Source organism: Arachis ipaensis, chromosome B10 (genome assembly GCF_000816755.2).
Source record: "Arachis ipaensis cultivar K30076 chromosome B10, Araip1.1, whole genome shotgun sequence".
In the NCBI taxonomy this organism is placed as follows: Eukaryota; Viridiplantae; Streptophyta; class Magnoliopsida; order Fabales; family Fabaceae; genus Arachis; species Arachis ipaensis.
The window spans coordinates 36,112,635-36,123,555 of NC_029794.2; the positions used below are offsets into that span (position 1 = coordinate 36,112,635).

The 10,921-nt window shown below is 35.2% G+C and overlaps 2 long non-coding RNA genes across 3 annotated transcripts; both read left to right on the top strand.

Moving 5' to 3' along the window:
* LOC110268096 lies at nucleotides 1,573-1,849 on the top strand. The gene is made up of 2 exons (XR_002356151.1): nucleotides 1,573-1,682; nucleotides 1,787-1,849. It is a non-coding gene; the product is annotated as an uncharacterized LOC110268096 (long non-coding RNA).
* LOC110268097 lies at nucleotides 7,816-9,892 on the top strand. 2 transcript variants are annotated; one of them, XR_002356152.1, is made up of 3 exons: nucleotides 7,816-7,933; nucleotides 8,038-8,186; nucleotides 9,849-9,892. It is a non-coding gene; the product is annotated as an uncharacterized LOC110268097 (long non-coding RNA). The 2 variants fall into 2 exon arrangements; XR_002356153.1 differs by having other exon boundaries at nucleotides 9,863-9,892.

Sequence of the window (10,921 nt, forward strand, 5' to 3'; positions counted from 1 at the left end):
ATATTCTATTTAATATAATTTGAGGTATTACAGATTTACGATTGTTTTATTCTATTTATGATGCTTTCAGTTTAATTTAGATTTTTCTCCTTTTTGGTTTTGGTTAAGTAATTGGTAACACTTGAGTTATCAAACTCAACGGTCGAGTGAGAGTTGGAAATTGCTGATTGACTTGGATCCCTCTAAAGCTAGTTTTTCCATAGGAGTTGACTAGGACTTGAGGAATCAAGTTAATTAGTCCACTTGACTTTCCTTTATTTAGTAAGGGTTAACTAAGTGGGAGCAATAACAATTCTCATCACACCTGATAAGGATAACTAGGATAGGATTTCTAGTTCTCATACCTTGCTAAGAGTTTTTCATAATTATTAATTTACTTTAATTATTGCCAATTTATTTTCCTGTTCCCTATTTCAAAAACACAAAAATATACCCTTTTTCCATAACCAATAATAAATCATACTTCCCTGCAATTTCTTAAGAAGACGACCCGAGGTTTAAATACTTCGGTTATAAATTTTATTGGGTTAAATTATTTTCTATATTTAAATTATAAAGTTGGTAGTTACGAAATAATAAGAATTTTATATGATTCGATTTTAGATGCTTTATATTTATATCATTTAATATTTTAAGTTAAAGGTAAAGAAAATTAATTATATTACCATGTATTTTCAATTAGAGTAATTTATTGGGAATCAATTAGTATTTTTATACCACAAATAATATTTTAAAGTAATTTTAGAGATTAAATTAGTTTTTCAAAAATTAATACTTTATGCTCCAATTTTATTAAAATTACCAAATTATCCTTATACCTAATTTTTACCAAAACCCTAAATCCCCAAAATATCACACTAACCCTAATTTCCCCAAAAACCAAGCCGCCAATGCTAACTCCCCCTTCATACCCTACTAACCGAAGAAAGAAAGAAGGAAAAAAAAAAGAAAAAGAAAGGAAAGGGAGGTTCAAAGAGCAGAGGGCGTTGAGGAAAAAGGGGAAAGGGGGAAGAGGGATGAGAGGGAGACGGCGCTAGCGGGCGTCACTGCCGCCACGCCGCCATGTCGCATAGAGAAGAGAGAGGGAAAACCAAGGAAGGAGAAGAGCGAGAAGGTCGCGCTGCTACCTCGCCGCCGCTCGCCGCGCCGTGTCGCGTCGCCGTCCAGCCATGTCGAAGGAGAGTCGTCGCCATTTTGAACCCGCGTCGCCATCACGATCGACTGGGCCAGCTGAGGGAGAGTGAGAAATGAACGAGAGCACTCACGATGGAGAAAGGGGAGATGTCGCCACTGTACCGGTCACTGTCGAGCCACCAGGCAGAAGCTTCCATGGCCGTTGCCGTCGAGCTCACAAGTGAGAAAGAGAGTTCGCAGGTGAGAGAGGAAGGTGTTGCGTTGCCGTTCATTGCTACACAGCCTCCATCATGCCTTGTCGTCGCCAGAGTTACCACCGACGAGGGGAAGCCTTGCCTACGTTGCTGCCTTCCGGGTCAGATTCACCGATAACCTTGTTTTTTGCTTTCTTGAACCTTGTTCCACTTTTATTCTGTCCCACTGTTCTGATTATTGTTAGTGTCTCTGCTGCCTTACTCACTCAGATTAATGCTACCGCCGCCAGAACGGGTTTCCTGGTCTGATTTCTGCTTATTGTGGCTCCACCGTTCTGTTTCTCTGTAGCTGTAGTGAGTTTTCCATCTAAAACCCTTATAATTATTGTTGTCATATGCTTGTTCTAATTCAATTTTTGTTATATGTCATTGTCTTCGGTTTCTTGAAACTATTTCAGTCACTGTCATTGCTATTCATATTGACACGGTTGTTATAAGAGGTGTCGGGGCTGTTGTTGTTTCCATGGGGGTTATTGTTGTCACTATCGCCATGAATTGAAAGAAAAGGGAATTATCACGATAAATTACGTGGACTCAGCTAACTGAGATAGGGGTGCTTTTCTTAAACTTGTTTTATTTTCCAGAGTTGTTATAAATCGATATTAATGCGTAAAATACATCTTTGGTGATTTCCTGAGTCTTATTAATTGAATAGAGTTGTTTTGGATGAATAAGATTATTAGTTTGATTGATAGATGGATCGATTAAGAAAGCTGAATATTCTGATTAGTTGACTGATGTTGTTAAAGTAGTTTTCCTTGAATTAATGGGAGAGATTTAATAATGGCATTTAGTTTAATTTTGGAAACGATTCGATTCTAGGAAAGGTTTAGTATTGAAATTTGATTTGATATTGAACCCGATTTGATATCGGAATTTGATTTTAAAACAAATTTGGAAAGGACTTGATATTTGAAAACGGTTTGTTTATTGAGAATAATTTACTATTTTAGAAATGGTTCGAACAGGGTTTGAGGAATGGTTTGGTTTGAAACTGTTTGAGAAAACTGAGAGTTCTTAATTATTGATTAATGTTGTTGAATGAGGTTGATTTAGATTATGATTTATAGGATTGGTTGATTGGATTCTGGATTTTGCAATTTTCTTGTGTTGAGTGTGGTTGTTGTGAAAATTGTTATTGGAAGTGATTTGAATGATTAACAGGTGTTTGGTTTGGTTTGGTTGGGACCCAAAAAGGGTGGCAAATCCGAGTTTTAGAGGAGATGCTGCCGAAATTTTATAAAATTGGAAGTTTCATTTGAAGTAATTATTTAAAAAGATTTGGTTTTAAACGTTATATGTTTTAAGATTGATTTATTTAAAAGAAGGAATTATGTCTTGAATTGGAATTGTTAATGAACAGAATGGAAAAAAGGATGATGAGGATCTTCTTTGAAACACGGGTTTTGAATGAAATTGGACATGAGATTTGAGTTGATGAATGATGATGATGTTGAGAATGTTGAGATATAATCTTTGAATTATTCATATGGCTTATGAATTTAATTATCTGAGATACGAGGTTCCCTAGATAAAGTACCATGGCTTGCCACCACGTGTACCAGGTTGAAAACTCGATACTCTGTTGACCCTACGACGTAAAAGTGACCGGGCACTATATAAATCCCCGGGAATCTTACCCCCATTGAGCAATATTGATTATTTGAGAAAAAGCTATGTATAGACTCTTGGGGATGCACGTCGGGGGACAGTCTAAGGACAATTCAGACTTGTCGGGCTGACTGGATAACCGACAGATGAGCCTCATCAGCCATAGGATAGGCATGCATTATATGCATTTGTATGCTTTGCTTGGGTTTAAACTTGTTTTGGTTTATCTAATTGCTAAACTGTTCTTAACTGTTACTTGAACTATTTGCTGTAACTGCTACCTCTACTTGTGCTTTCCTTGTCTGTCTTGCCTGTGTTTGTCCTGGCGTGCTACATTTGAGAATGAACTTTGGTGCTGAGTTAATGATTGTGTTGTTTGATTGCGTGGATTTCGGAAAAAATTAAACATTGTTTCTTTGGAAAGGTTTTGAACCATTACCTACTGGTTTTTAAAGGATTCATAAGGCAATGATAATCACTGAGCTTGAAAATAGTTTTTCTTATTAAATATCTTCTTATGACAACTTTAAAACTCCGTGGTGAGACCGTGTGGTTAGGTTCTCACCCCCTTACAGCTTTACCTTTTCAGGAACTAGATGAGGAAGCATTAAGAAGAGTTTACTGCGTTTGTTTTATATGTTGTTGTATTAATTAGATTATTTTCTTCCCTCGTCTTTGTTATTACAATTTTTTAAGAGGGACAGGAGTTGTATGTTTTATGTATATATTATATATAAGATATTATGTAAGAAGTCTTGTATATGAATCTATGCTTGCTTGTCTTGTTAAGATAAAGTATTTATTTCCGGCTTTCAAAGTAATCAGCGATACGGTGTTGAGTCACAGGCTCCTATTTTAATATTAAGTATATAAAGTAGTCATAATACTTCTAGCTATCAGAGTGGCGCATCCGGAAGCGTGACATTCTGGTAGTAAGGGTGTTACATTATGGTATCAGAGCGGTCTTTCCTGTAGAGCCTTGGGAATGGACTGACTATGCTTCAATTGCATACTTTGAAAGTCTGTCATGTAGTAGGTCTTGTTTGGATAACGAGAATTAGAGCTTTATGCACATGACGGTCTATTGATTAATGCCATTAGTCTTGCATTGCATAATTCCTGGTATTAAGTTTGGCCAGCTTAACACTAGTGAATTATGTATATGTAAGCACTAATGGGTTATCATAGACGATATGCGAGTCATAGATAATGCGAGTCGCGGGTTTTGGGAACGCTAGAAACTAAGTTCTAGATATTATTTCTGTTTCGACGTATAATCTTTATTCGTACTTGACGTTATCTTTTTCTTTATTAATTGTATTGGAATCTCTGGTTATTGATTTCTTTCTTGAAATGTGTTTCGGATATTTTTCTACCATTTCTTGTCATCCATATATATCCTTGCTTGATTATGTTCCTAATTGTTACTTGAATCTTTAAGGAACATTCAACCTTGACACAGTTCATAAAATTGGTATTTGTTGATTTGATTTCGAATTAGTTTTGGTGCAACGCATAATCCTTGATTCCTAAATCATTTGAAATCTTAAGAGTCGCGATTCGTAGTAAACTAAATATGGGATTTAGTTCTCCTGTTTCGTGTTTTATAATTATTGTGTGTCTTGCTCGGATTACAATCTTTGGTTTTGTATTTCTTAGTAAAAAAAAAGTGATAAAAATTGACATTGTTTTGATAAAGTATCAATTCTAGTAGTTTTCTTCTACAACTCTTATCTTAGGATCTCTTTTGAAAATAGTTCTATTTTGGTTCTTTTTCTATTTGATTCTGGTTGTAACCATTATTTGAATTCTGAATATGACAACCTTTGATTTTGTAAGTACTTTCCTACAAAAAATAAATAATTTCTTTATATAGTTACAACATGCTTCTATCTAAAAGTACTACTTAGTCTTTATTTATCTTTATAAGAACACTTTACCTTAGATTTTCTCATTTGAACATAATTTGATTCTTTTGCAACATTATTCAAATTTTTATGCATATACATATATATTTACTTAAGTATGTATCTACGAACTCTTCAAATTTTCAAAAGCAAAATTTCTGCTTTCATTTCAGTTAATTTTTATTTAATAAACTTCACACAAATAATTTTAATTTGAATTTGATCTAGTATAACATAATATTTACCTTTGTTTAGTTTTGTTTGAAAAATATTGAATTTATATACTTTCTTTAGAAAAAGATATACTAATTCCTTTAGGTTCAATTTGAAGTTATTCTAAATTGCTGTACTCTCTTTCCTATTATTGCCCATATCAAAGCCCTTTGATTCAGAATTCCTTCTTAAGCTTTCGAATTAAATCCCTTTACACTACACTTCATTGCTTAAATACATTCTTGTCTGTTGATAATCTCACGTATTCTTTCAAATCCTTGCGAAGTACCATCCTTGTTCAACTGTGAATCTGAGTATTTTCCTGATTTCTTGCAAATACCATTTATGTCATTTGTAATATTCTCAAGTTTAGTATTTCTTACGTATTAGGTTTTAGGGACGTGATTTGTGCGCATAGAAAGTGAATTTGATAAGTATACGAGGTTATAAGGAGTCGCAGAATTTTGAGGTAACGCAAACATCTATACTTTGTTCAGTTTCCTCAATTGTTTATTTCATATCTCCTTTTTTATTAGGTAAGATGATCTTCCTCTTAAGTTTATCTATTCCTTGTGGACCTTTCATTTGATTGTGTTCCTACATATTCCCTTGGATTTTGTAAATGACGTCCTTGACTTTGGTCACTTTCTTGTGAATCTTGTACCTTGATTCAGCTTGAAATCAATTTTAATTAATGCACCGTTTTCTTCTTATCATCTCTATTGAAGTTCTTTAATTTCTCTATACGTCCACCTCTTATTTATAAATTGCTATCTGAATCTTTAAGAACATCTATGATTGCCATTATAATTCTCTTTATAATGTCTTGTACTCTTTGACATAACATTGGAATTGTTTTGGATATGATGCCGACCCTTGAATCTTTGAAAATGTAAAGTGCCCCTTTTTATTATGTTGTATTGGCTTATGTGTTCTAAATTATGCCATTCAATTTGATGTGTGTTCCTTCTTCTCTTTTCTTGAAATGTAATTTAAATTTCCTTGCTTCACCATTTGCACCTTACGCATATCTTGATCTGCTTACACTTCTGACTGTGTTAAAGCTCTGGCAACACGCCTATTGATTCCATATACCTCCACGAACTATGAAACCCCCGTGATCATTTGAAGTTGTTCCGCAGTAATGCGTCACCATAGTCTTTAATCATTCATTTTCTATGAAATCTCATACTTCTTCAATTCAGCTTGGATATGTTTCAAACTAATGCGCTGATTTCCTTCTTATTGATCCTATTGAATTTCTTTGATCCAAAGGTTATCCTTGAAGTTGTCAATTGATTTCTTTCTAGCAAACTTCGTTGCTTGAGCATCCTTGTTTACCTGCAATTGCATTTATTCTTTCAAATTCTCGCAAACGCGGTCCTTATTGCTTTTCTTTCTTTTCTATGGTCTATTATCCTTCTGAGTATACTTCTTGCGACCGTTAGACTTAGGTAAACGACGCCTTATTCCTTTAGGACACGTCTGGTAAACGCAAAAGATGAAACTCGTAAGTGTACGACATCACAGGGAGTTGTGAAACCTTGTTTTACGTGAAAGAGTTTTGTTGATGTGGGACTTATAACCAGTAGTAAGGATTGCAAAGTGTTTAACAAAGTTGAGAACCTTTGGATGAGTTGCTCAATGAAGTACAGTTAAAAATGGTGGAGATAATTTACGTTGAAGTTTGAATAGTTGAATCTCTGAAGTTGATATAAGATTAGTATGCGGACGTTAAGCACATCATTTTAACCCCAGCTTGTTTTATAACCTTTGTCGCCTTGTTATACCATCACATATTTGAAACATATCATATTTATTGGGAATCAATTAGTATTTTTATACCACAAATAATATTTTAAAGTAATTTTAGAGATTAAATTAGTTTTTCAAAAAATTAATTCTTTATGCTCCAATTTTATTAAAATTACCAAACTATCCTTATACCTAATTTTTACCAAAACCCTAAATCCCCAAAATATCATCCTAACCCTAACTTCACCAAAAACCTAGCTGCCAATGCTAACCCCCCTTCATACACCACGAACCGAAGAAAGAAAGAAGGAAAAAAAAAAGAAAAAGAAAGGAAAGGGAGGAACAGAGAGCAGAGGGCGTTGAGGAAGAAGGGGAAAGGGGGAAGAGGGACGAGAGGGAGATGGCGCTAGCGGGCATTACTGCCGCCGCACCGCCATGTCGCATAGAGAAGAGAGAGGGAGAACCAAGGAAGGAGAAGAGAGAGAAGGTCGCGCTGCCAGGTCGCGCTGCTACCTCGCTGCTGCTTGCCGCGTCGTGTCGCGTCGCCGTCCAGCCATGTCGAAGGAGAAGCGTCGCCATTTTGAACCCGCGTCGCCATCACGGTCGACTGGGCCAACTGAAGGAGAGTGAGAAATGAACGAGAGCGCTCATGATGGAGAAAGGGGAGATGTCACCACAGTACCGGTCACTGTTGAGCCACCGGGCAGAAGCTTCCATGGCCGTTGTCGTCGAGCTCACAAGTGAGAGAAAGAGAGTTCATAGGTGAGAGAGGAAGGTGTTGCGTTGCCGTTCATTACTGCGCAGCCTCCGCCATGCCTTGTCGTCGCCAGATTAGATTCACCATTGCCTACGTTGCTGCCTTCCAGGTTAGATTCACCGGTAACCTTGTTTCTTGCTTTCTTGAACCCTGTTCCACTTCTATTCTGTCCCACTGTTCTGATTATTGTTGGTATCTCTGCTGCCTTACTCACTCAGATTAATGCTACCGCCGCCAGAACGGGTTTCCTAGTCTGATCTCTGCTTCTTCCAGCTCCACTGTTCTGTTTCTCTGTAGCTGCAGTGAGTTTTCCATCTAAAACCCTTATAATTATTGTTGTCATATGCTTGTTCTGATTCAATTTTTGATATATGTCATTGTCTTTGGTTTCTTGAAAATTTTTCAGTCACTGTCATTGCTATTCGTATTGACACGGTTGTTATAAGAGGTGTCGGGGCTGTTGTTGTTTCCATGGGGGTTATTGTTGTCACTGTCGCCATGAATTAAAAGAAAAGGGAATTATCACGATAAATTACGCGGATTTAGCTAACTGAGGTAGGGGTACTTTTCTTAAACTTGTTTTATTTTCCAGAGTTGTTATAAATCATATTAATGCGTAAAATACATCTTTGGTGATTTCCTGAGTCTTATGAATTGAATAGAGTTGTTTTGGATGAATAAGATTATTAGTTTGATTGATAGATGGATCGATTGAGAAAGCTGAATATTCTGATTAGTTGACTGGTGTTGTTAAAGTGGTTTTCCTTGAATAAATGGGAGAGATTTAATAATGGCATTTAGTTTAATTTTGGAAATGATTCGATTCTAGGAAAGGTTTAGTATGAAATTTGATTTGATATTGAATCTGATTTGATATCGGAATTGGATTTTAAAACAAATTTGGAAAGGACTTGATATTTGAAAATGGTTTGTTTATTGAGAATAATTTACTATTTTAGAAATAGTTCGAATAGGGTTTGAGGAACGGTTTGGTTTAAAACTATTTGAGAAAACTGAGAGTTCTTAATTATTGATTAATGTTGTTGAATGAGGTTGATTTAGATTGCGATTTATAGGATTGGTTGATTGGATTCTGGATTTTGCAATTTCCTTGTGTTGAGTGTGGTTGTTGTGAAAATTGTTATTGAAAGTGAATTGAATGATTAACAGGTGTTTTGTTTGGTTTGGTTGGGACCCGAAAAGGGTGGCAAGTCCGAGTTTTAGAGGAGATGCTGCCGAAATTTTATAAAATTGGAAGTTTCATTTGAAGTAATTATTTAAAAAGATTTGGTTTTAAACGTTATATGTTTTAATACTGATTTATTTAAAAGAAGGAATTATGTCTTGAATTGGAATTGTTAATAAACGGAATGGAAAGAAGGATGATGAAGATCTTCTTTGAAACATGGGTTTTGAATGAAATTGGAAATGAGACTTGAGTTGATGAATGATGATGATGTTGAGAATGTTGAGATATGATCTTTGAATTATTCATATGGCTTATGAATTTGCATTATCTGAGATACGAGGTTCCCTGGATAAAGTACCATGGCTTGCCACCACATGTACCAGGTTGAAATCTCGATACTCTATTGACCCTACGACGTAAGTGTGACCGGGCACTATATAAATCCCCGAGAATGTTACCCTCATTAAGCAATATTGATTATTTGAGAAAAAGCTATGCATAGACTCTTTGGGATGCACGTCGGGGGACAGTCTAAGGACAATTCAGACTTGTCAGGCTGGTTGGATAACCAAGAGATGAGCCTCATCAGCCATAGGACAGGCATGCATCATATGCATTTGTATGCTTTGCTTGGGTTTGAACTTGTTTTGGTTTGCCTAATTGCTAAACTGTTCTTAACTGTTACTGCTACCTCTACTTGTGCTTTCCTTGTCTGTCTTGCCTGTGTTTGTCCTGGCGTGCTACATTTGAGAATGAACTTTGGTGCTGAATTAATGATTGTGTTGTTTGATTCCGTGGTTGGTTTCTGATTGAGATTTTCTTACAAGAAAGGAAAGGTTTCGGATTTCGGAAAAAATTAAACGTTGTTTCTTTGAAAAGGTTTTGAATGATTACCTACTGGTTTTTAAAGGATTCATAAGGCAATGATAATCACTGAGCTTGAAAAGTTTTTCTTATTAAATATCTTCTTATGACAACTTTGAAACTCCGTGGTGAGACTGTGTGGTTAGGTTCTCACCCCCCTACAGCTTTACCTTTTCAGGAACCGGATGAAGAAGCATTAAGAAGAGTTTACTGCGTTTGTTTTATATGTTGTTGTATTAATTAGATTATTTTCTTCCCTCGTCTTTGTTATTACAATTTTGTAAGAGTGACAGGAGTTGTATGTTTTATTATGTATATATTATATTATAAGATATTTATGTAAGAAGTCTTGTATATGAATCTATACTTGCTTGTCTTTTTAAGATAAAGTATTTATTTCCGGTTTTCAAAGTAATCAGCGATACGGTGTTGAGTCACAGGCTCCTATTTTAATATTAAGTATATAAAGTAGTCGTAATACTTCTTGCTATCAGAGTGGCGCAGCCGGAAGCGTGACATTCTAGTAGTGAGGGTGTTACATTTTGTCAAAAATTAATTTAATTTAAAACTCTATTTTCTGATTGGTAAAAGAGAAGGCTCCATCTTTTGGAATCATAATTGAAGTTATTCAAATCCATGCATTAGTTGATTTACATTGTTGTAGTCAAAGCTAATAAAAATTTTCCAGTAACTGTCTATTATTTTCATAAACCAATAGGTTACCTAAAGATTTAATTTCGTTTTCGTAATGAATGCTTGTGTCCATGAAATTTAATCAATTCATTCTCATTATGTACGATGCTCATTTAAAAGAATTGTGTGTGTTGCTATCTCTTATTATCACACACCCGGTCAAAGATTTATTTCACAACAAAGTTTAATGGGATGGCTAAATACTCGAAAAGGTTAGTTTGAAAATCAAACACGTATTAGGTCAATAACTCGAGAAAATGGTATCTTTTTTTTCCATTTCCTATGAGTTATATTCCTTTTTATTAATTATGTGTTTTACATTACCTGTCTCCCATACAATTCTTTGTTTTTTCCTCTGTGATGGACACTCTTCATATAATTTATTGCCTAATAACTTTTTGCTTTCCACTTTTTTACCATCGCCTATAAAGTTATAGGAGAATGAAGTTCCCATTCCCTCATCACAAAGCACTTCCGTCCCCAAATGAAAATAATGAAATTAAAAAAATAAACTATTAGTTGTGTGTTTGGATTATAGTTTGTA